At 38.0% G+C, this 20,562-nt stretch overlaps 1 long non-coding RNA gene across 6 annotated transcripts in view; it reads left to right on the top strand.

Moving 5' to 3' along the window:
- The window catches only part of LOC129455240 (uncharacterized), a 63,840-nt gene that overhangs the window by 5,854 nt on the left and 37,424 nt on the right, over positions 1–20,562 (top strand). For 5 of the 6 annotated variants that reach the window (XR_012359747.1, XR_012359751.1, XR_012359746.1 and 2 more), the window contains 5 exons: positions 281–337; positions 2,428–2,587; positions 7,866–8,078; positions 11,936–12,042; positions 15,293–15,387. This is a non-coding gene — a long non-coding RNA (uncharacterized lncRNA). The remainder of the gene's footprint in view (positions 1–280; positions 338–2,427; positions 2,588–7,865; positions 8,079–11,935; positions 12,043–15,292; positions 15,388–20,562) is intronic. The other variant, XR_012359750.1, reaches the window with a different exon arrangement.

Raw genomic sequence — 20,562 nt, 5'->3', positions numbered from 1 at the left:
GGATAGTTCTCCTGGGTGAGAGCATCTGGAGTTCAGCGTGACACGATGAGTGATGCGTGACTCTGAGGCGCTGGGAAAGGAAAAGGAGAGGACAGCCGGCCAAGTCGTCGGCCATGTTGCTCAAAACTCTGACTCTGCCACTCTACATCTTTCTGTATATGTCTCTTTTTATGTTATTTTTACAGACTTTTTTTACTCACTGTTTTAATTTACTATAAATTAGCATTTTCGAGATGTTTATGCATTTGCCTCCGTTCACAATAAGTTTGTGTGCACTCAGGGAATCAAACCTGTGACCTCAGCATCACCTGCAAAGTGCTTCACTAGCAACAAATAGGTAGGATGTGTTTTTCTCTTTCTTTTTTCTGCTAAACTTGACATTTTGCAACATGATCACATTATTAATTTTTTGGTTTATATCCATGTGAATACATTTTGTACATTTTCATATAATAAATACCAAACAGAAATTAAATCTTCGTAATTTCACACATTTTTCTCTTTATATTCTCTTTAGTTAGTGTTTAAAACAAGTGCATCTATAATCTGTATATTTGTATGTATATGTACACTCACCTAAAGGATTATTAGGAACACCTGTTAAATTTCTCATTAATGGAACTAACCAAGGTATGCAGCAAAGCATTTGTGAAGCCACAACACGCAGAACCTTGAGGCGGATGGGCTACAACAGCAGAAGATCCCACCGGTTACCACTTATCTCCACTACAAATAGGAAAAAGAGGGTACAATTTGCACAAGCTCACCAAAATTGGACAATTGAAGACTGGAAAAATGTTGCCTGGTCTGATGAGTCTCGATTTCTGTTGAGACATTCAGATGGTAGAGTCAGAATTTGGCGTGGATCCATCATGCCTTGTTACCACCGTGCAGGCTGGTGGTGGTGGTGTAATGGTGTGGGGATGTTTTCTTGGCACACTTTAGGCCCCAATTGGGCCAATTGGGCATCGTTTAAATGCCACAGCCTACCTAAGTATTGTTTCTGACCATGTCCATCCCTTTATGACCACCATGTACCCATCCTCTGATGGCTACTTCCAGCAGGATAATGCACCATGTCACAAAGCTCGAATCATTTCAAATTGGGTTTTTTGAACATGACAATGAGTTCACTGTACTAAAATGGCCCCCACAGTCATCAGATCTCAACCCAATAGAGCATCTTTGGGATGTGGTGGAATGGGAGCTTCGTGCCCTGGATGTGCAAAATGCTATCTATCTATGTGGGCCAACATTTCCAAAGAATGCTTTCAGCACCTTGTTGAATCAATGCCACGTAGAATTAAGGCAGTTCTGAAGGGGAAAGGGGGTCAAACACAGTATTAGTATGGTGTTCCTAATAATCCTTTAGGTGAGTGTATATGTATATGCACGTGTCTGTATTGCTGCAATGTGTCAATACTGAAAAATCTGAGACTGGCATCCAAAAATCTCCTCTTCAGTTTATCTCTAATGATCAGACACTCAATACACACACGATTAGGCATAGCGTACGAAATCGTAGGCAGAAGGTTCTTCGCCCTTCGCTGCCTTCCTACGATGCACGGCGGCGTCTATTTCTGCGTTCCTCCGCTCTTCAAACGCCAAACATTTAGACTATTTACCATTTAAATGATCGGCGTTATTTATCTAGCAGCCTGCGAGAGTGTTTTCGACATGCACAGATTGACATGCCTATGTTTTTAATGCCTCGGGGCAAACCCTCTGGAGCTTAAAACCAACAGACTTTCTACCAGTGCAGAAAAACACCATTTGATCTCTGAAGGAGCAGCAGCCGCGCTAATGATGATATGCAAGCGCTAGCTAACTTTTAGCAGAGAGGAAAAGTGGAAAAAGCAAAGTATGACAACTCCCAAAGGTGAGATGTGTGCCAATGGTTTGTTTGCTCTTCCTTCAGGGCTTCAAGAATCCGTTTATTTTTCCTGATATATTTCCATCCTATTAATTCATCTCTTTTTAAGGTCAAGTTTGCACTAATATCTCCAAAATAAATGTCCCAAATGAAAGATGAATATTGCATTTAGTGAGCGAGGAATTTTAAGAGACAGCTGTAGGAGAATGCTTCGGACGTGATGTGGAGTTGTCCCAGTCGAGATGTTAGCTCAGCGGAGCTGTGATCGGTATTGTGTCACACCGGCTTCGCCAGAGACGAGCCAAACCCCATGCCGACTGTCGTAATTATTAGCTGCAAACGGCCTCAGCTTGAGCACTATTAGAGCGGATTAACAAACGTTCCAGCCATAATTATCAAAGGTGCAAAAGCAGGTGTTTAGGAACTGAAATAACGGAGGAGAAACCGGGAGCTGCTGGGAACAAATCAGATGAGAACGTAAAACATCACTTTGATGGGAAGGCTTTATGAAAACTCTGAAAATTTGTTATTGGACTTTTTCCTCAGATTTTCAGATTTGCTCTGTTGTCGCCAGTTTTAACACGTGATTAAACAGCGCAGAGGAAGAGGGGAACTGTTGAAGAAGAAGAATCATCTGGGGAGCGCTTCCGTGTTTCACGGCAGATGTTTGTTCGTAGACGGACTGGAGAAGTGTGGCCATATCCCCAAGGAGTGGTGAGTTTTTTTGGGTGTTAGAAAAAGCAAGTTTTTAAACAGATTCATAATTTGCGTTTGTTCTCTTGTATCTTCCTATTCTTTCCCTGAGGAAATAACCAGAACAACAGTTGTAATGACTGTAAAATACGGGATATTACACTTTCTTTGGGAAGTTTACCATCAAATACAGATGGTTGTCAACAGTGAGAGAGGAGCAAAGAATCAGTCCTTGGCGTTCCCATGGCTCAGCTTATGGGGCATTGCATTAGCAGCACAAAATATCATAGAGGTTCGGTCCCACATAATACACATACAGTGTTGTAATGCAAAGTCAATGTATAAAATAAAAACTACATTATAATAATTAATAGTACAAGTTTACAACTATGAAAACATACAAACAGATCTTTAAGAGAGAGAGAGCGAGAGAGGAGGGACCTTGACCCCATGGGACACCAAGAACACCGGTTCATGTGAGGCCGTCTGTGCCTATAGCCCCCCTCGCCCTTCTTTGGCAGGTTAACTGACAAGGGCCTCACCCACAGCCTGTAAACTCTTTTACATTCACACTAGGGGAATGAATGCCCTGATGGATGCCAGTTCATGCCACCTGCAATCATGGGCACACCTGCCCGGGTGTAAACACCAAAACAAGGGTCACCGCTTCGAGTCTGATGGGGGTAGGACCCTTGGCTTTACCAGGGCCACCGATTCCAATCTGGCATGTATGGACGCTCTGTCAACAAACCGATTACCCATCTCCAGGCCAGAGGAGACGTCGGTTGGTGTCATTTGTGGCTTTAACTGGCATGTTAGAAGCTAAAGGGCATTAAGACCAAAATGAATCTCGGTTCGAGTATGTCCAAACGACGTAACACGCTGTTCCCAAATGGGTCCTGACCTCTAGCTTCAGGGCAAACAGGCTGGGTTGAGGTTATTTATGTCGAGCCCGTGTCTGTTCCGCCATCTTCACTTACACATAAGAAGTGGTGGCTTGTTTACCGCGGCCATGGCCTCGCCTGCCAGGGGCCGTTCTAATCACATTACCAATTTTAAATTAGCAATTTTGCCTCGTACATCTCGCGTAATGGCCGACACGTATCGTAGATCTTGATTTCTGCAGGAAACATTAAGAGTGGTCCATACGCTAAAGCTTCGTCTCCTGAGATATCACCGTTCGTTCTTGACCTCTTCGCGGGGTGAGGTGTATTTTTGTATGTTAAACAGCGCTTATACTTTTTGAAAGTCACGCATCGATTCACCTCCCTCGACATCCGGGCCCAAGGGGAAGACTTGAGCGGGCGTCATATCTGCATTTAGATTCTTAACGGATTCATGAGCAACGCTCGAATGGGGGGAGAAGAAACTTTTTAGATAACAGATCTGGACAGCACCCAACAAGAGGACAAACCGATCATTTTTCCTCTTTTGCGCCTTCCAACATCTCATTCTTATTTTGGCATCGCACATCCTCCTCTGTGTGGAGCAGAGGAAAGGAGAGGAGGTGAGAGAACGAACACAGGAGAGAAAACGTGAGAGAAGGAGAGACTCGAAGCACAATCGATCTTTGTTGAACAAACTCCTAGCAGATGGCGCTGTGTGTTGGTGACACACTGCCACCCACACTGCTGACTGACTCACTGTTTGCCACGTTTCTGATAAATCACTACGCTTGAACGATACTGTAGCACAAACATCAAGCGCTCGACACAAATAAACTCAGATCAGATCCTTCATTCAGTTTGTTTGATATAGACATCAACTGACAACATAGTTGAGTGTCTTTCTGTACCTGAGATTTATTTAGTTACATTTATCTGTCATACGAACGGGGTTGTTGCTCTTTCTTTGATTGGGAACTTACTGTAAGTTATGATGAGAGCTTTTAGTTATGTTTTACGTCAACTCTCTCAATTGTTTCTCCTAAAATTTCTGAAGAAGAAATAAAAGTAGACAAAGAAAACAAAGACTGTTGACATTAAGTATATGAAATTAAAAATAAAGGTTTTGAAAATGCCGTAGTTTAACCATTTTTAGCTCTTCAGAAAAGAAATAAGCCAAAGGTTAATAAAATAACTATTTATTTCTCAATTATTGTGCATACACTGTCAGAAAAAAAAATGGTCCCAGCTGTCATTGGGGCAGTACCCTTTAAAAAGGTCACATATAAGTACAGCTATGTATACATCTGATACTAAAATGTACCTCGGATGTTTTAATATGCACTCTTTAGGTGCAAAGAGGTACTTTTTGAAAGTGTATGTGGCCGTGCCAGCAACAGCTACAGTAGGGATAATTTTTGACCCTTTTTTTCTGACAGTACAGAAATCTTTTAAAATCTGAGCATTGTTTGAAAATCGTTTTTTAAGACTTGTTAATGTAAATTACTGGGATCTTTTTCTCTGAAGAAAACTTTATTGGATTTTAAATAAAGGTCATCAACCTTTTTCAGGCAATGAAACCCGGATAGAGAGGAGGAGCATGGACATACTACATAACATTTTCATTTAATTGAATAGATTTTATTGTGGGAGTGTTATGCTCTTTATCAGAGGTGTAAAGTACTGAAGTATTTTTACTTTACTCAATTAAAATTTATTGAAGTATCTGTATTTTATCAGAGTGTATTTCTTTGGCAAACTTTTACTTTACTACATTCCTGTGCAATTACATATCTTATGTTTATCTTTACTTTTACTTTATATAAACTTTTAATTTTACTTGGGTAAAAGTAAAAAAAATGTAACTAATTAAGTATTTAAAATGTTTAATGTGAAATGTGGTGGGATAAACACTATGATATTGTGCTTTAAAAATGTATTGGAGAAAAGATAAACAACCTTATAAAGTAAAGATACTTGAAAAAATAAAGTACAAATACTTGAGTACTTTACATCTCTGCTCTTCATTTATATAATGTTTTTATTTTTTATTATTGGCATATTAATAAAGTTTTGTTTTATGCCTAATTTTTTATATTTTTTTATTAATGTTTGGAGAACCCCGATAATATCATCACGGTCCCCCAAGTGTCCCCGGACCCCCGTTGAAGACAAATGGTCTAGACTCGAGAATTGTGATATTAAGATCTCGTGTGATTTTTCTAAAGGCAGACAAATATACACAAGTGCAAACATTTGGAAAAAGACTAGTTAAAGGAATAGTCTACTCATTTTCAATATTAAACTATGTTATACCTTAACTAAGAATTGTTGAAACATCCCTCTATCATCTGTGTGCGTGCGGATTTAAAAGAGGAACTATATTTTATGGCGTAATAGCACTTTTGGGAGTACTTCGACTCGCCTGAAAAGTCCGCTCCCCTTCTCACTCTCATAATGGGAGAGGGAGGGTGTTAAGGGGATCGCACACCGGCCGCGCAGCTCAGCGCCGCGCCGTTCTAAAATTTGTAACACATTGTTTTCTATGAGTGTACGCACACAGGCGCCGCCAGGTGGCGCCTGTCCGCGCCGCCCAGCTGTGACTCAGGAAGTTGTTCTAATCCCTGTCGCGCCACAGAGCGCCACTCACACAGTTTAACATTAAATAACATCATATGTGTCCCACATCATTAATGATTAACATTGGCTGCTAATGTATATTTTACATTTTGAATTAGACGCTATCTGACGAAGCTTGCGCTATTTAATGTGCACTTCCGGTTTACAATACCTCCGAGTTCTCCTAGGCGCGACGCGGCGCTGCGCGGCGCTGAGCTGCGTGGCCGGTGTGCGATCCCCTTTACTGCGCCGAGTCGAAGTACTCCCAAAAGTGCTATTACGCCATAAAATATAGTTCCTCTTTTAAATCCGCTTAGAAAAGCGCTACGTTTTATTTTGTACCACCAAACTTGCTCGTATAACTACTCGTCTTAAATAGGAAAAACGTTGATGTGTTTGGTCACTTCTAACTTTATCTCTGATTGGTACCATTGAATGAATGGGGCTAAGCTAAATGCTATCGAAGTGTACATGCACGCACACAGATGATAGAGGGATGTATCAACTCTTCTTAGTTAAGGTAATAACATAGTTTAATATTGAAAATGAGTAGACTATTCCTTTAAGTTCAGAGTAGGGGAGAGAAAAATCTCAAAAATCAAAGAGCAACTTTCTGTGACGACTTCTTCTATGCTGCCCTACAAAGCGAAAGCGCAGTAACTACGCATTTGGTCAAAATTGAGTTAAGGGTTAAAATGGGCTTTGTGAGATCTGTTGTGTCTTGTGACAAAGTCTCCTGGTTAAATTTTGTCCCATTTCAGAGAAATGTGTGTGCCAAAATTGCAGTAACATGTTTGACTGGCTGGTGTAAAAAACTTTAAAGCCATTTTTCTCAGTTTCAGTGTTTGCGTAGATACTGCACTTAGCCTTTGGAGGGCAGTATAGTCAACTTTGTGTTCACATGTGGTCAAGACCGCTCTAATGTGACGTTAGCACAATTTTCTTATTTTTTGGCTTAAAAAGTAAAAAAAAAACTTTTTGCAATTTTTTGCAGTACAACTAATTATTATTTTGCACAAAATGGAGACAATAATGTGTCTTTTGATACTTATCAAGTATAGCCGAAGATTTTCTTTTTCCTGGTGGATCATCAAGACTATTAGTTATCCCAGTTGTCAATCATTCTGATGATATGTTGACGTAAGGCCGTCGTACGTGCTCGTCCCTAGGTTCGCTTTCGGCACATGCGCACTTTCAGGTGTATATGTGTGGTGGTCTACAGTTTCAGCAATTAATTGAATCTCGCGTTCTCACAGTGTTTTTTTTAAATGTCTGAGGAGAAAAAGTGTCTACAAATTGTATGACAAGAAGAGAAAGGCCTAATAAGAAAGAAACAAGACCAGAGTGTTTTTGGAGAATATTTCACACGCTGGCAGCGTGCGCTTTTACAGGTTGTGCTTCCCACGCAAAGTTTCTACTCGACAGGTAAAGTTTGGCATGCTATTTGGAGAAATCCATTTAAAATCACTGTTAGTGAAAGTTGATGTACGCTATGATTAGCGATGCTAGCCCTGGCACAAGTCACGAACCGTGCAGACCTGGTAAACATCATAATAAGATATGAAAATGTAACAAATACAACATATCTGCCCAAGACTGCCTTCTTTCATTTGGTATGAAATTTATATTATTGTGATGTATGGTGCTTAGTAAATGTTAGACAGTGTGAAAGGTGTGACCGCTCTCCCCTAAGCTAAACTACAGTGAGCATTGGCACGCTTTCACAATTGTACTTTTCTTTTTTGTATGAACCCTAATTAACAGCATTTTTCACGGTTGCAATAACGCCATTTTAGGGAGGAAATTTTAGGCTGGAGCTGAATGGATGGACTATTCCACAGAGACCAGAAATCTTCAGCGGCTGTATCTCTGATGAGTATCAGCTATTAGCTGTTCTCTGCTGGATATTCTCCTGGGTTCTGCTTCTGCTGAGCGCTGGGCTGCTCCGCTCTCTCCTTATCATGCCTGTCCACCTGTCACACTTGGCCTTCTGTCCACTCCCCGCTGCGGTAACTATTAAACACACACTCACACACGCATTACTTACTCATCTGATCAATCACTCACACGTATGACACGAGATCATTTTACTTGTATGCGAGAAAATGCACAGATGGCTGCACATGCACACGAATGCATGTGAAAATCCACTTGAAGAGGCATAATTCTCATGGCAAATTGGTAATTTTGAAAGCAAAAAAGGTTTTTGTTAAAAAAATACATCAAACCTGGAAATTTTAACTTTGTTGCTTGGAATGCTTAATTAAAAAATAATTGGAAATTTATATTTATGCATTTTTCCAAAGCGACTGGCAGTGGATTGCAGGTATGTTGGCTGTACTTAGGGAATCAATTCATGATTTTTGCTTTGCAAACGCCATGTACAGTTTGAGTTACAGTAATATGTATACAAATAAAATGTGAGTCTGTACTGCCACTGCTGCCCCCTCAAAAAAAAAAAAAAAAAAAAACATGCATAATGCCCCTGCCTACCAAAAAGGTCTTTGGCATCCTCCAGGAAACAAAAAAAACAAAAACAAAATAGTCGAACACAGTCGAACCCACGTGCACTTACGCTTACATGAATCATCACTCAAGTGAATGTGTATAATGCTTAAAAAACAGTCTGACATTCACCAGTCAAAGGTCATCTCGCACAAGGGCGCAATAAAGGCCCAGTGGACATGGATTGTGTGCCAAGCGGGCGCATTTATTCTTGCATTTCAAATGTGCTTTCAAAAGGCAGAAAAGCTCAAGACTCTTGCCATGATAGAGTTAAAACTGCAGGTCACTCTCTTGCTATCACAGAGAGCAGAGCCGCCGTGACAGGTTTTCTTTTCTCTGCGCCGTTTTTGTAGAAGCTCACACGATTTGACGCTAATGTTTCCAAGCTGAAATAAAGTCCTTCCCCTGAGGAGACACTGGCATTAGAGTCAAGCCAAGTCGTGATAGCGCCACCACCCCGGCACCAGTTTATTCACGAACGTTCGTCTGCGCTATATTGACTCCATGGATTAGAGTAGCGCGTATGAATAACACCCTCCCTGCCCGGGATCTGTAGGAACAGAATGGGGTCAGAGGCGTGTTAGAAAAGAACACTGAGATCCACCAGATTAGATTATTTGAAGCCCTTTCCCGAGCTCCCGTTTTGACAACAAATATCCCCGGGCTAGCCGGAGATGGTCACTGGACGACTGCTCGCGACGTGGCAAAAACAATGTGTTGATTTTGATCTAGCGTAGGGCCGCTCCCTCTGTCCATAGCGGTTATGTAAATAAACGTGTCATTCGGGAGGTTAAAGCTAATTTCGGACCCCCGTTTCAGATTATGTCAAAGAAAGAGGAGCAGAGGAACAGGCTCGTGACCTTTTCGGCTAAGGCTGTCTCTGTGGCTAATTTACAAGTGCTGTGTTAAAGTCCGAGGTCAGGCGTTTTAAATGGCCGGGCATTCTTTCCATTGTCTGTTTCATTAAAAAGCATCGTGAGCTTCAGGATGCAGAACTCTCCAGATCTGACCTCTGCATCACAGAGGCATGCTGTGTTAAATTAGTCTGATGTGTTGCCTTAAGCGCATGTAGAATTTCGTCTGTTGTCCACTTTCACCTCACAGCTTTTGCATTTAAGCCTTTGCTGTTAATAATGCCATCCTAATGGAAATCTGAATCTCTGAATGATGAACCGGCTGGGTTTGGAGAGGTAGAGAGGAGCAGAGATTAAAATAAATGCTTGCCAAGTGAGTAAAAAGTGGCTTTGTTGAGTAGAATATTTATGAAGGACTGTAAGGTAATGTGCGTCTTAAATTGAATTGCGTCGATGACAATTTAACCCTTGCAGATGTGAGCAACGTGCACAAATCAAAGCATCTACTAAATGAAACATCTGTTGCACATCTTTTAACAACTTGTTTCTCTGTAAAATCTGTACAATTAAAGGGTTAACTAAGGTGCCTATTTATACGTGACACAACCTGATCTCACAGGTACTTATTTTATGTACTTATTTTATGTGGTGGCCGTTTTGTATCAATTTTGTACAAAGCTATCCAAAAAACGCACAAATGAAATCTTAGCATTAACCCTAACATTACTGGAGCAAAAGCAGATTGTCCTAAATAAGATCATACACATTCATAAAATCATACTCCTAAAAAATATAGGTGCTTAAATGTAGAGATGCACCGATAAAAGCAATTGTTCACACTATCGGCAATCAGGTAATAGTGTAAAGGAAAACTGTTTTTCAATATTTAAAGACTGTTACATGAGTAGTTACACGAGTAAGTATGGTGGCACAAAAAAAACATGGCGATTTTTTAAGCGGATAAAAAATTAAAACAATATTGTATGGCAGTCTTTAAATTGGGAAAACATGGAAGTATTTGGTTACTTCTAAATTCATCCCTGTTTGGAGCCATAGGAATGAATGGGCTAGACTAAATGCAAACACATTCATGACGCGCTGTACAAAGATGAAGTGCACACATTGAAAAAAGACAGGGATGTATTATTTAGTCTGAGTTAGGGTTAGAACATAGTAAAATATTGAAAAACGGTGTAGTTTTCCTTTAAAAATGAGCCCAGTCTCGAAAAACAGAAAAAAATTGAGAAACCAATAAATAAAATGACAAAAAAGATGCACAGTTTAAGTGAATGGGAAGGACTGGCGTATCATATGCACGCCAAAGTGGAATTTGGTATATGTATTGCACGAGTTTTACACTTCGTGCTATTTATACGCATCTTCAGAAGACTGGGTAGTTAAAAACTGGCAATTGTCATGGGTGATATATCGTCACTGTAAAAAAAATGCTGTAATTTATGCAGCTTGTTGCCAGTATCTTACTGTAGATTTAAATTTATTTGATTTACTGGCAACAGTTTGTTCAAAGTTAAATGAACATTAAACATTAACAAGACTTTGCCTTTACAGAACAAAACTATAAAATAACAGCCTCATGCAAAGCATTCTGGGAACCAGAAATCCTCATCAATCTTTTGCAGTTTTTCCCTTTAAATTTTGTTTCCCAGAATGCTTTGCATGAGGCTGTTATTTTAGTTTTATTCAGTAAAGATAAAGACTTGTTAATGTTAAATGTTCTTTTAACTTTCAACAAAATATTGCCAGTAAATATCATACATTTAAATCTACAGTAAGTTACTGGCAACCAGCTGTCAGTAATACTGTAATTTCTACAGAAATTGAAAATGCAATGAATTTGAGCTCTAGAAAATGTAAAAAAATCACTAATGTTCAATATTATATGAAAAATAACATTCAAAAAATGTAATCTTCAGAATTGAGTTAATGCAAATTATTTTAACCACCAAACTATTGGTATCAGTCTAAATAATCAGCTGGTACCGGTACCGGTGGAAAAATGTAATATCCGTGCATCTGTACTTAAAAGGTTCTTCAGAGCGATGCCATAGAAGAACCATTTTTAGTTCCTCAAAGAACTATTAAGTCAAAGGTTCTCAGAAGAACCTTTTCTTTCATACATTGTTATAATCTAAATAATCTTTTTGGAGACAGAAAGGTCCTTTAGATGTTAAAGGTTCTGTCAAAAAATTTTTTTTTCTATATTTTGGAATAATTCTTGCCTTAGGTCAAATATAAGGAACACTTTTAGCGTTAAAATTGTCTTTTTATTTCTCAGGTTAATAATCTCATTTGTGATTTTTACAGATAAATGCTGCTGTGGTCATATTGAGACATGTATATGAAACTGTATGGTCACCGATTTGTTTGGGACATTTTTTAACCTGTAGAAGAATATTTTATATCCTGCCTTTGTGAAACTGTTCACTATTTAATCTCCCCATCCATCCTTTAACCCCCCTACCCTCTGCTTTTGTTGTTCTCATCAGAAAGTGAGATTTGCATTGGTCTTTGGTGTCCTATCCAATCTCTTTTGTTCTCTCGTGCTCCCTTGATTTGACTGGATTGTGGAAGAGAGATGATTGTGTAGCCTCAGGTAAGATTTTGTAGCTTTACATATCAAAGTCACTAAATATCTTTCTCTCTCACACACGGGGGTAAGGGGGGTATGGGGGTCGAGGGGGGAAACTTCCAAGCCAAGTTTTTACGGGGGATTGTTTGCTTTAGCGCACGAGAAGAACAAATCCAGCGAAACAAAAGGGATTACGGAGCAGTGTCGCTGTTGTGTTATTTATCTATTCTGCTTTTATTCCAGGGCGATGCGTCAATGTCAGTAGACTCGACTCGCAGAACGCTCGGTAAACATGGGAAGCTAAACAAGGTGTTTGTAAATGGCAGAAAATGGGGCTGATCTCTCAGCTCTTTCTCTTTTGTGTGCTAACATCAGTATCTTTCCATTTTCTCTCACTAAGGAAATGCATACTGTAGTCACTGTGATTTATCGTCTATACATAATGTAATACCGTACAAGCTTCAATGGCTCAATCAGTTATGTTATTTCAAGATTAAACTATTAAATACTGAGCATTCAGATCTAATAAAATATCTATATGACTGTGGATTAATATTCTATATTCAGAATCAATTAACAAACAATGGCCTTTAAATTCATTTTAACCCTTATGTCATTTGAGGTTGACTTCACAAGCCTGTGCAATATTAATATTAATAATAGTTATTTTAAATTTGACTTAAAACCAAAAAGGCACTCGTAAATACATTTTTCTGTGGCGTAGTGAGTAAAGAATTGCATTAGCAATCCAAACGTAATAGGTTCGATCCCAGAGAACACACATACTAATAAGTTGATCTATGTGATTGGCGGTTTAGACTCAGTTTGACAATAGTGAAACACATTATAAAAAGAATACAATAAAATAAATCCCAAATTATTAACAGTCAAGAGGATCTCTACAGTCAGGAAAACTGAATATTATGTGAAAATTAAATTGATTTATTAATGTTTCACATCAAAGATCCTCATGACCCCGAACCTTAGTAATGTAACAATTTTTCAATGACAGTTTTTCATTGAAGCATGTTATGAATGTTGGAATGTGATTCATAATCAGTTATCATTAGGTTATTATAAGAAGTCATGCAGTATTAACTACAAACTCGAATGTTATGTATAATTTTCATGTCTATAGCATTTCTTAGATTCCAGACAGAACATTACATGGCATTATACTGCATATTATAATACTGTATTATGATATATAATATAATACTGCTATTTATTACTAGTTATTATTATTGCAATATCAGACAAATCAAAACCTAAAAAATAGTTTCCGTTTTTGTGTAGGCTATACAGTAAAACTTTAACAAATAACTACTTGGTACTTAATGTGCAAAGATCTCCCTTAAACATTTTCGCTCGCTTTTCTTCTGAACGGTTGTTTATTTCCAGACCCCCGGGATGTCTGTGATGTAAAGATTGTGATGGCTAAGGAGACGTAATGCTATTGATTTGCTCGTGAATCGCGTGGACAGCAACCATGCTGCAATCTGGGGCAACGTCTGAGCATGTGTACGTACCACATCAGAGCTCTGCAGAAAGGACATGACAATGTTTTGATACGGTCATCATGTCCTCTTGCCTGATGCTTTGTAATGCCTCTCTGACAGAGTCAGGACGTAATGGGATCCATATGGGGCCGCTGGAGCCCGCTAGATCAGCACCACTGATAGTCAGGCACAAGAAAGGTGACAATTTGACTAATCTGCATGGCTCCGGTAAACTAGCCTCAGTATCAGATGACCATGTCCACGGCCAAGCCTTAGTCTGTTCACCAAATGTCTAATGCATATTTGAAATCAAATCATATATTTAAAAAATTGAATTTTAAACAATTTACAAGCAGAACTGTATGTTTTTTCTATGTTAAATAGTCGTGTCCTAAAGTGATTTTACAGGGGAAAATTTGTACAATATTTGCTTTGTATGGTACAAGTGGACAAAACACCTCATTTCTAAGGTATTTATTGGACAAAATAATAAAAAATATAAAAAAATGCATAGAAAAACAAATAGTTCGTAATAAAGCATATTGACTCCAGTTTTATCTGTTATTAATATTTCGTATTCTCTTATGTGAAAATATTTCATACTCATTATCCTCACTGTCAGAAAAATGTCAAAAATGTTCTCTAGCTGTCACTTGGTGCCTGGCACTACTTAAAAAGGTTGTAATAGGTTTACTGTATTATACATTTGTTACCAACATTTGAGCTCCTAATATGCACTTTTTGGTACCAGTATATACCTTTTAACCTCTCGACGTGTACTAATATGAAGTCTTTAGGTACAAATGTGTACTTTTGAAAGGGTACTGCCCCTTTACAGCTAGGGACAATTTTTTTACGTTTGTTCTGATAGTGCTAGGCTATGTCTTTGTAACTTTTCGCACGTGTTATTTGAAATTTTTTGCCAAGCATCCTTAAATTCTTCTCAAAGCTGAGCTTCAGTTTACCCGAGTAACACCAATGCAACACAAATACAAAAAATGTAATGCATCTTTAATAAAATATTTGAATGAAGGGCGAGGGTGTTAATTGTTTAGAGTTGGATATCATATATGGACACTACTGTATCTGTATAATATTTGTGTAAAAATAAAAATATTTATTACTTTTTTTAAATGATAACATCTTTGTCTATCTATTTCAGTTGTTTTTCACCCTAAAGAAGAGCAGCATTTTTGTCAAATCAACATATATTTTTATGTTGCTTTAACTAAAATTAAGTTAAACAATTTTTGTACACTGTAAAAAATATCAACTTGGATATACAAGTCATTTCAACTTACTATTATTTATCTTGACTAGAGATGAGTTGTTATAACTACAGGTGAGTTGTTATAACTTATAAAATTAAGTTGACTTTTCTCAACTATATTTTATAAGTTGTGACAACTCATTTCTGTTGACATGACTTGTAAGTTGTAAGAGTTGATATAACAAAAAATGTTAAGGCAGCAAAGTATTTTTTACAGTGTACTTAAAACTTGTTTTTATAAGTTATGTCAACTTATCGCAGGTCAAAACTTAAAATAGTAGGACTTGCAAAACCACGTTGTTTTAACTTCATGTTGCATTTTTTACAATGTAGCGTATACAATTTTTATTATTGCATTATTGCATTTTGTACATATATTGTACAGGCATTTGAACAAGACATTTGTTTATGTCTCTAAATCTTGCTATACAAAGTCAGGTGAACATATTTTATAAAGTTGTTCATTATTAGCATCTGATCAGTTCTGCTCATCATTGTTTTTTAGTCTGGAATCATGCCTCTCTCAGGAACACCAGAATCACCCAAGAAGGAAAAAGGTCACCAAAATCATCAATGACTTGTCACACATAACCCAGAACGGTAAGACTGCCACAGCTTTTTCACTGACATTGAGAAAACAGATGAATGAAGTCATACAGTACACATATTTACACATTGGGCCCTATTTGAATGATCTAAGCCCTTGGTCTAAAGCGCATGGTGCACAGTCTAACAGGGTGTGTCGGAATCCACTTTTGCTAATTTAACTACAATCTAAAAGTGTTGTTCCTATTCTCGTAATGAGTAATGGGTGTGTTTTGGGCATGCAATAAACCAATAAGAGTCTCATCTCCAATCCCCTTTAAAATGTATGTGCCAGAGACTAAATTATAATCTTTTAAATTTAAATCCTTTAATGTTACATATTTTAAAACGTTTGTGTGCTGCTGCGCATCCATGTGTGTGATAAGCAAACGCGCGTTGTCGTCCTGTTTTAGGCGCATATTACTAACGCGCTCATTAAATAACAAAAACAATATTGCGCCATTGACTTTAGACCAAATTTTTGTCAATGGTGTAGTCCATTTTAGTTGTCTCAAAATAGCAACGTGCCAACAGATGTGCAAAAATGGGTGCAAATGCATTTGCTATTTAAACATCGTGGCGCTAAACATGAAAATGATAACTGCACCGGGCTGAAACTAGCAAAAAACACTTCCATCACGCATTGCAAGTGTATGATACGGCTCAGTATCTGCTTTACCTAGAATATTATAGGTTTGGTCATGATTTTGAACTCTGAGAATAAATAAAAAAAATCAGAAAAGAAGCACAACTGTTTCTTAAAATAGCTTTTGTAAAATATCTGGCTGTGTTTTAATGTTTTAATAAATGTGATCCACAAAACCAGCCATAAGTTGCACGCATATATTTGTAGCAATACCCAACAATACATTGTATGGGTCAAAATTACAGATTTTTTGTGCCAAAATTTATAAATATTGTGGCATCATAAATTTACCTATCAGGGAAAACTAAATGGTGTTGCTCACTGAATAAAGGACTTAAACAGCACCAAACTACACTCTTAAAATTAAAGGTATGTACTCTGTTATTCGTTTTTATAACTTCTGCCAAAAATAAAGACATTACTTTCTCTTTAGGATTTTTTAGAATAAAAAAGGTTAAAAACTAAATCTTAAGTTTAACCCTTTTTAATGACGTATAGTTGTTTGAGGTAAGTACATATAAACTAACAGTAACTTTGAATTAATGCAAATGAAGAACCTTGTGTGTCCTCGTGCGGGTTTAAAGGTTCTTCACAGCAATGCCATAAAATAACCATTTTTTCATACAGTTTTATAATCTAAAGAACCCTTTTTCACCACAAAAAACTTTTTTGAAACAAAAAGGTTCTTTGGATGTTAAAGGTTCTTTATGGAAACATTTAATCCAAAAATTGCACCTTGAAGCACGTTTATTTTTAAGAGTGTATGCCTCAAAACAGACCATGCTTTATGACGATCGTCATAGACCACTGAACAGAAGCGTGTTCATCAAACAACTGTTGTTGTTCAAAGCCAATGCACATGCACATATTGCATATAGTCTTATTCCTCCATCACTATACATACATGTGGCTCTGTTTTTATAACCAGATGCCACACAGTAATAAAAATTGACTGGCAGCGCATATACTGTTGATACTGCGATTTAATCATCTCTTTTAATACTAAAGAGGCCGAAAATTCAGCCGTGTCCCTGACAGCAGCTGCAGCTGTGGATGAAACAAGCCTGTATAGTCACACTTATTTTTTTAGCTTTTCACAATAACAGAGAGAAAAGCATGTAGGGATAATAAAGAAGAAAGAGGACACGTCTGGCCGCTGTCTCGTTCATGTCACTCTGAGCGTGTCAGTGCTCGGCATGCTGGGATGTGTAGTCCCCTGGGCCTGCGCGGGGCTCGTGTAGCTTCTAATTGGACCTGTTAGGGTCAGCAATTAGTGTACAGCCATCAAGGACCGCACGACAGCTTCTGCTTTCATGGTACCACCACTCTCTCTGCTAAGAGAGAGAGAATGAGACACGTACAGATGGCGAGTATACAGTATGATTCCCAAGCAACACATGGAGTTTTTGGGGTTAGGACAGCTGCGGGCTTTTCTGTGTGTTTGTGATGGAAGGACAGAACTTAATGGGACATGTTTGTTGCCCAAGGCTCAAAGAGTTGAATCCATCTGTTATTATTTTTGGATGCTCGAAACAACTGCGGCTGCTTTCACAAAGGCAACTTTGTGTTTTTTTGTTTGTTTAGAAATACATAGCGCTACTGGACTGTGCTCCCTTTGTCAAATACAGAATTATTCATCTCACTGAATGTGTTTGGCCCAGCCATCAGGTGGCAGTCAGGAGCAATCAGAGGTATTCCCTGGCCCCGGTTACCATGACAACCATTAGACAGACGCTGGTGCTGAGGTAGCAATGGCCTCGAGTTACTGTATTGTGGACTTCATAAAATCAGCTATGTGGTGCTGTTACCATAAGCTGTGATGTTTACTACAGAGGTCTGTGTGTTATTAAAAATGTTGTTAGATAGTTTTTTTACTGGGTCTACAATAAAGAAAAGAAGATTCTTTAAAATATTTTGACAGCCTTGTAAATGAAATCACTAATGTTAGGTAACAAATAAAGCGTTTGTTTCCAAAACTAGTTAACTTCTGTTTTTTTTTTTTTCAAAAATCTAGTTTTTTGATAATGCATTCCAATTAATATCAATCAAACTGCAGTTGGTTTGTTTTGATTTAAGCATTCATAACAAAAAAATACAGCTAAGTAGCACAATAAAAACATGATAACATAATTATAAACCTGTTTTGACAAAAAGTTTAAAAACGGAGTTATCTCGTTTTGGAACCAAACTCTTTAAATATGCCTATAGCAAATTGAAAAGTCATTTTATTGGCAGAAAATGGTAATATCCCTAATGTTTGCATTGAGAAAGTCACTTAAATTTGAAAGAAAAGCTTTGTTTTGATTTTGTGTTGACTTTAGGTTATGTTGCTAAACTGGTTGATGATTATGTTAGATGAGCGAAAGGTTGTAGGTTGTTTCCCAGGGAACACACATGCTTATTAAACATATAGCTTCAATGCATTGTAAGTCACCTCGGATAAAAGCATCTGCCAAATGCATAAATGTACAGTACTGTGCAAAAGTCTTAGGCCACCACCACCACCAAAGTTTTAATGTCCATTCATGTTTTTTTTTCACTTTTTTTATTAAGATACAAACAGAAAATACAGAAAATACGTACACAAAATTAAAAAAAAAAAAATCAGAACTAAATGTCTTCTTCAGGCATCAGTCTGTATTTAGTGTGACCTCTCTTGGCACTAAACACATCTTGAGCTTTTTTGAGGAGACTGAAGTCCTGAAGTCATTTGATATTAATTCGAAATTAGGATTTAATTTCATTTAGGTTTAATAGATCCTGCAACTGCCTGCTATTGCTTGAGCTTACCCTTAATACTTGTCACTTCAGCTTACACTTTTATATTGTTTTTAATACTACATACACATTTACTGTATTTTCTGAATAAAGAGGCTGAGAAATAATTTTATATGATCACTATGCAATTGCAAAAACCACAAATCTTATGGTGGCATGGTGGCCTAAAGCTGCGTTTACACCAACCGCGGTAGAGAAGCACGAGTGATTTTAATTTTAAGTCAATGTTAAGACGCGTTGACGCACGTCAGGAGGTCCCGCGGCGTCGAAGAGGTGTTCGGCGCGGAAGACGCGTTTCCGCCTCATTCGCGGGTGAAAGGCGCGAATTGAGTGCTGTGCGTGGTACGCGTGAATGGTGGTTTTTGTGTGTTTTGCGGTTCACGCGAATTTGCGGCTGACGCCCAAGTTGAAAAATTTGAACTTTGGCGGAATTTCGCGCCGCGTTAACCAATCAGGAGACTGTTTGCTGCTGTGGTAGCAGTCACTCATTCAACCAACGCTTAATATTGTTCGTAAGCAGTCACTCGGAGCTATACGACACAAGTTCTTATTTCTATAGAGGAGACAGGAATAAAAAGGACCTCGCTTGGAAGAGTGTCAGTGAGGACTTTGGGCAACCTGGCAAGTTGTAATACACACTTCACTTTTGAGTCACGTGACGTTTAACGACCCGCGCCGTTTATTTTCCCCATATAGTAAGGTTACCAAATACAAACTGGTAAATCTCCTGATAAATGCACAATCAACATCAGTCATCTTGCAAACAGACAAACCCATAGCACTTGCCCCTCCCACAAGAAGCGGATTTTCCGTGCGTTTACACGCACAAATGCATTCAAACTGTTAAAGCGGCAAACTAGGCGCGGTAGACGCGATTTTGATGCCTGAAACGCGGTTGGTGTAAACTCAGCATTAGACTTTTGCACAGTACTGTATATATAGTACAATCCCCTTTGTGCCTTTTTTGCATAAATGTTCCCGCTGTGTGTCAAAAACAATTTAGTCATACAAATAATATAATCACAATATAATAAATATGATCACAAAATAATGTGAAGTTTAGCATTTGCAAGACACAGCTGTCACTTGCTTGACATATTAGACGGTTTCAGCAGTAACAATATAAACAACGGCTTTTGTTAAACTTCCTCAAAGAATCAATAAAAACAGTCATTTTAAAGTAGTTTATTTAAGTATCAAAAACTACGAGCTAACATTACTGTGTAAACATAATGTATACAATGTCGGCTGCCAAACCTACCTTCACATAGCGGTGATCCATGATCTCCATCTCCTCTTGTCCAAACTATTTCTTATTTTTGACGAGGTATTTTTATAATTTTACAGGTATTATTTATGCTATTATAGCATTACACAGAGTTTCAAAAATGGGATCAGGAAGAACGTGACCTTTAAGAAAAGAAAATTCCTTTATGCTGACATGCTTTATGAAATTAAAATCAGATCGGCATCCTTGAACTTAAAGTTGTGCATTCTCTTTGTTGTGCACCCCCCAAGTTGTACACTTCAGAAAGAAATGTACTTTAAAAGCTTTCACTGGGATGGTACCCTTTCAAAAAGGACACTTTTTTACCTAAAGGGTGCATATTAATACCTTACATGTACATATTGGTATCCCATATCTCTATATTAACGGTAAATATTAGTATCTTTTTAAAGGGTTATGTCCTAGTGACAGCTTTTGTACCTTTTTCTGATAGTGTAGAAACCCCCATGCAAACCAGACTTGAGGGGCAAAGACATTT

Source organism: Misgurnus anguillicaudatus, chromosome 20 (assembly GCF_027580225.2).
Source record: "Misgurnus anguillicaudatus chromosome 20, ASM2758022v2, whole genome shotgun sequence".
In the NCBI taxonomy this organism is placed as follows: Eukaryota; Metazoa; Chordata; class Actinopteri; order Cypriniformes; family Cobitidae; genus Misgurnus; species Misgurnus anguillicaudatus.
Note: the sequence above shows the minus strand (reverse complement) of the source record. Positions and strands in the feature narration are given on the sequence as shown.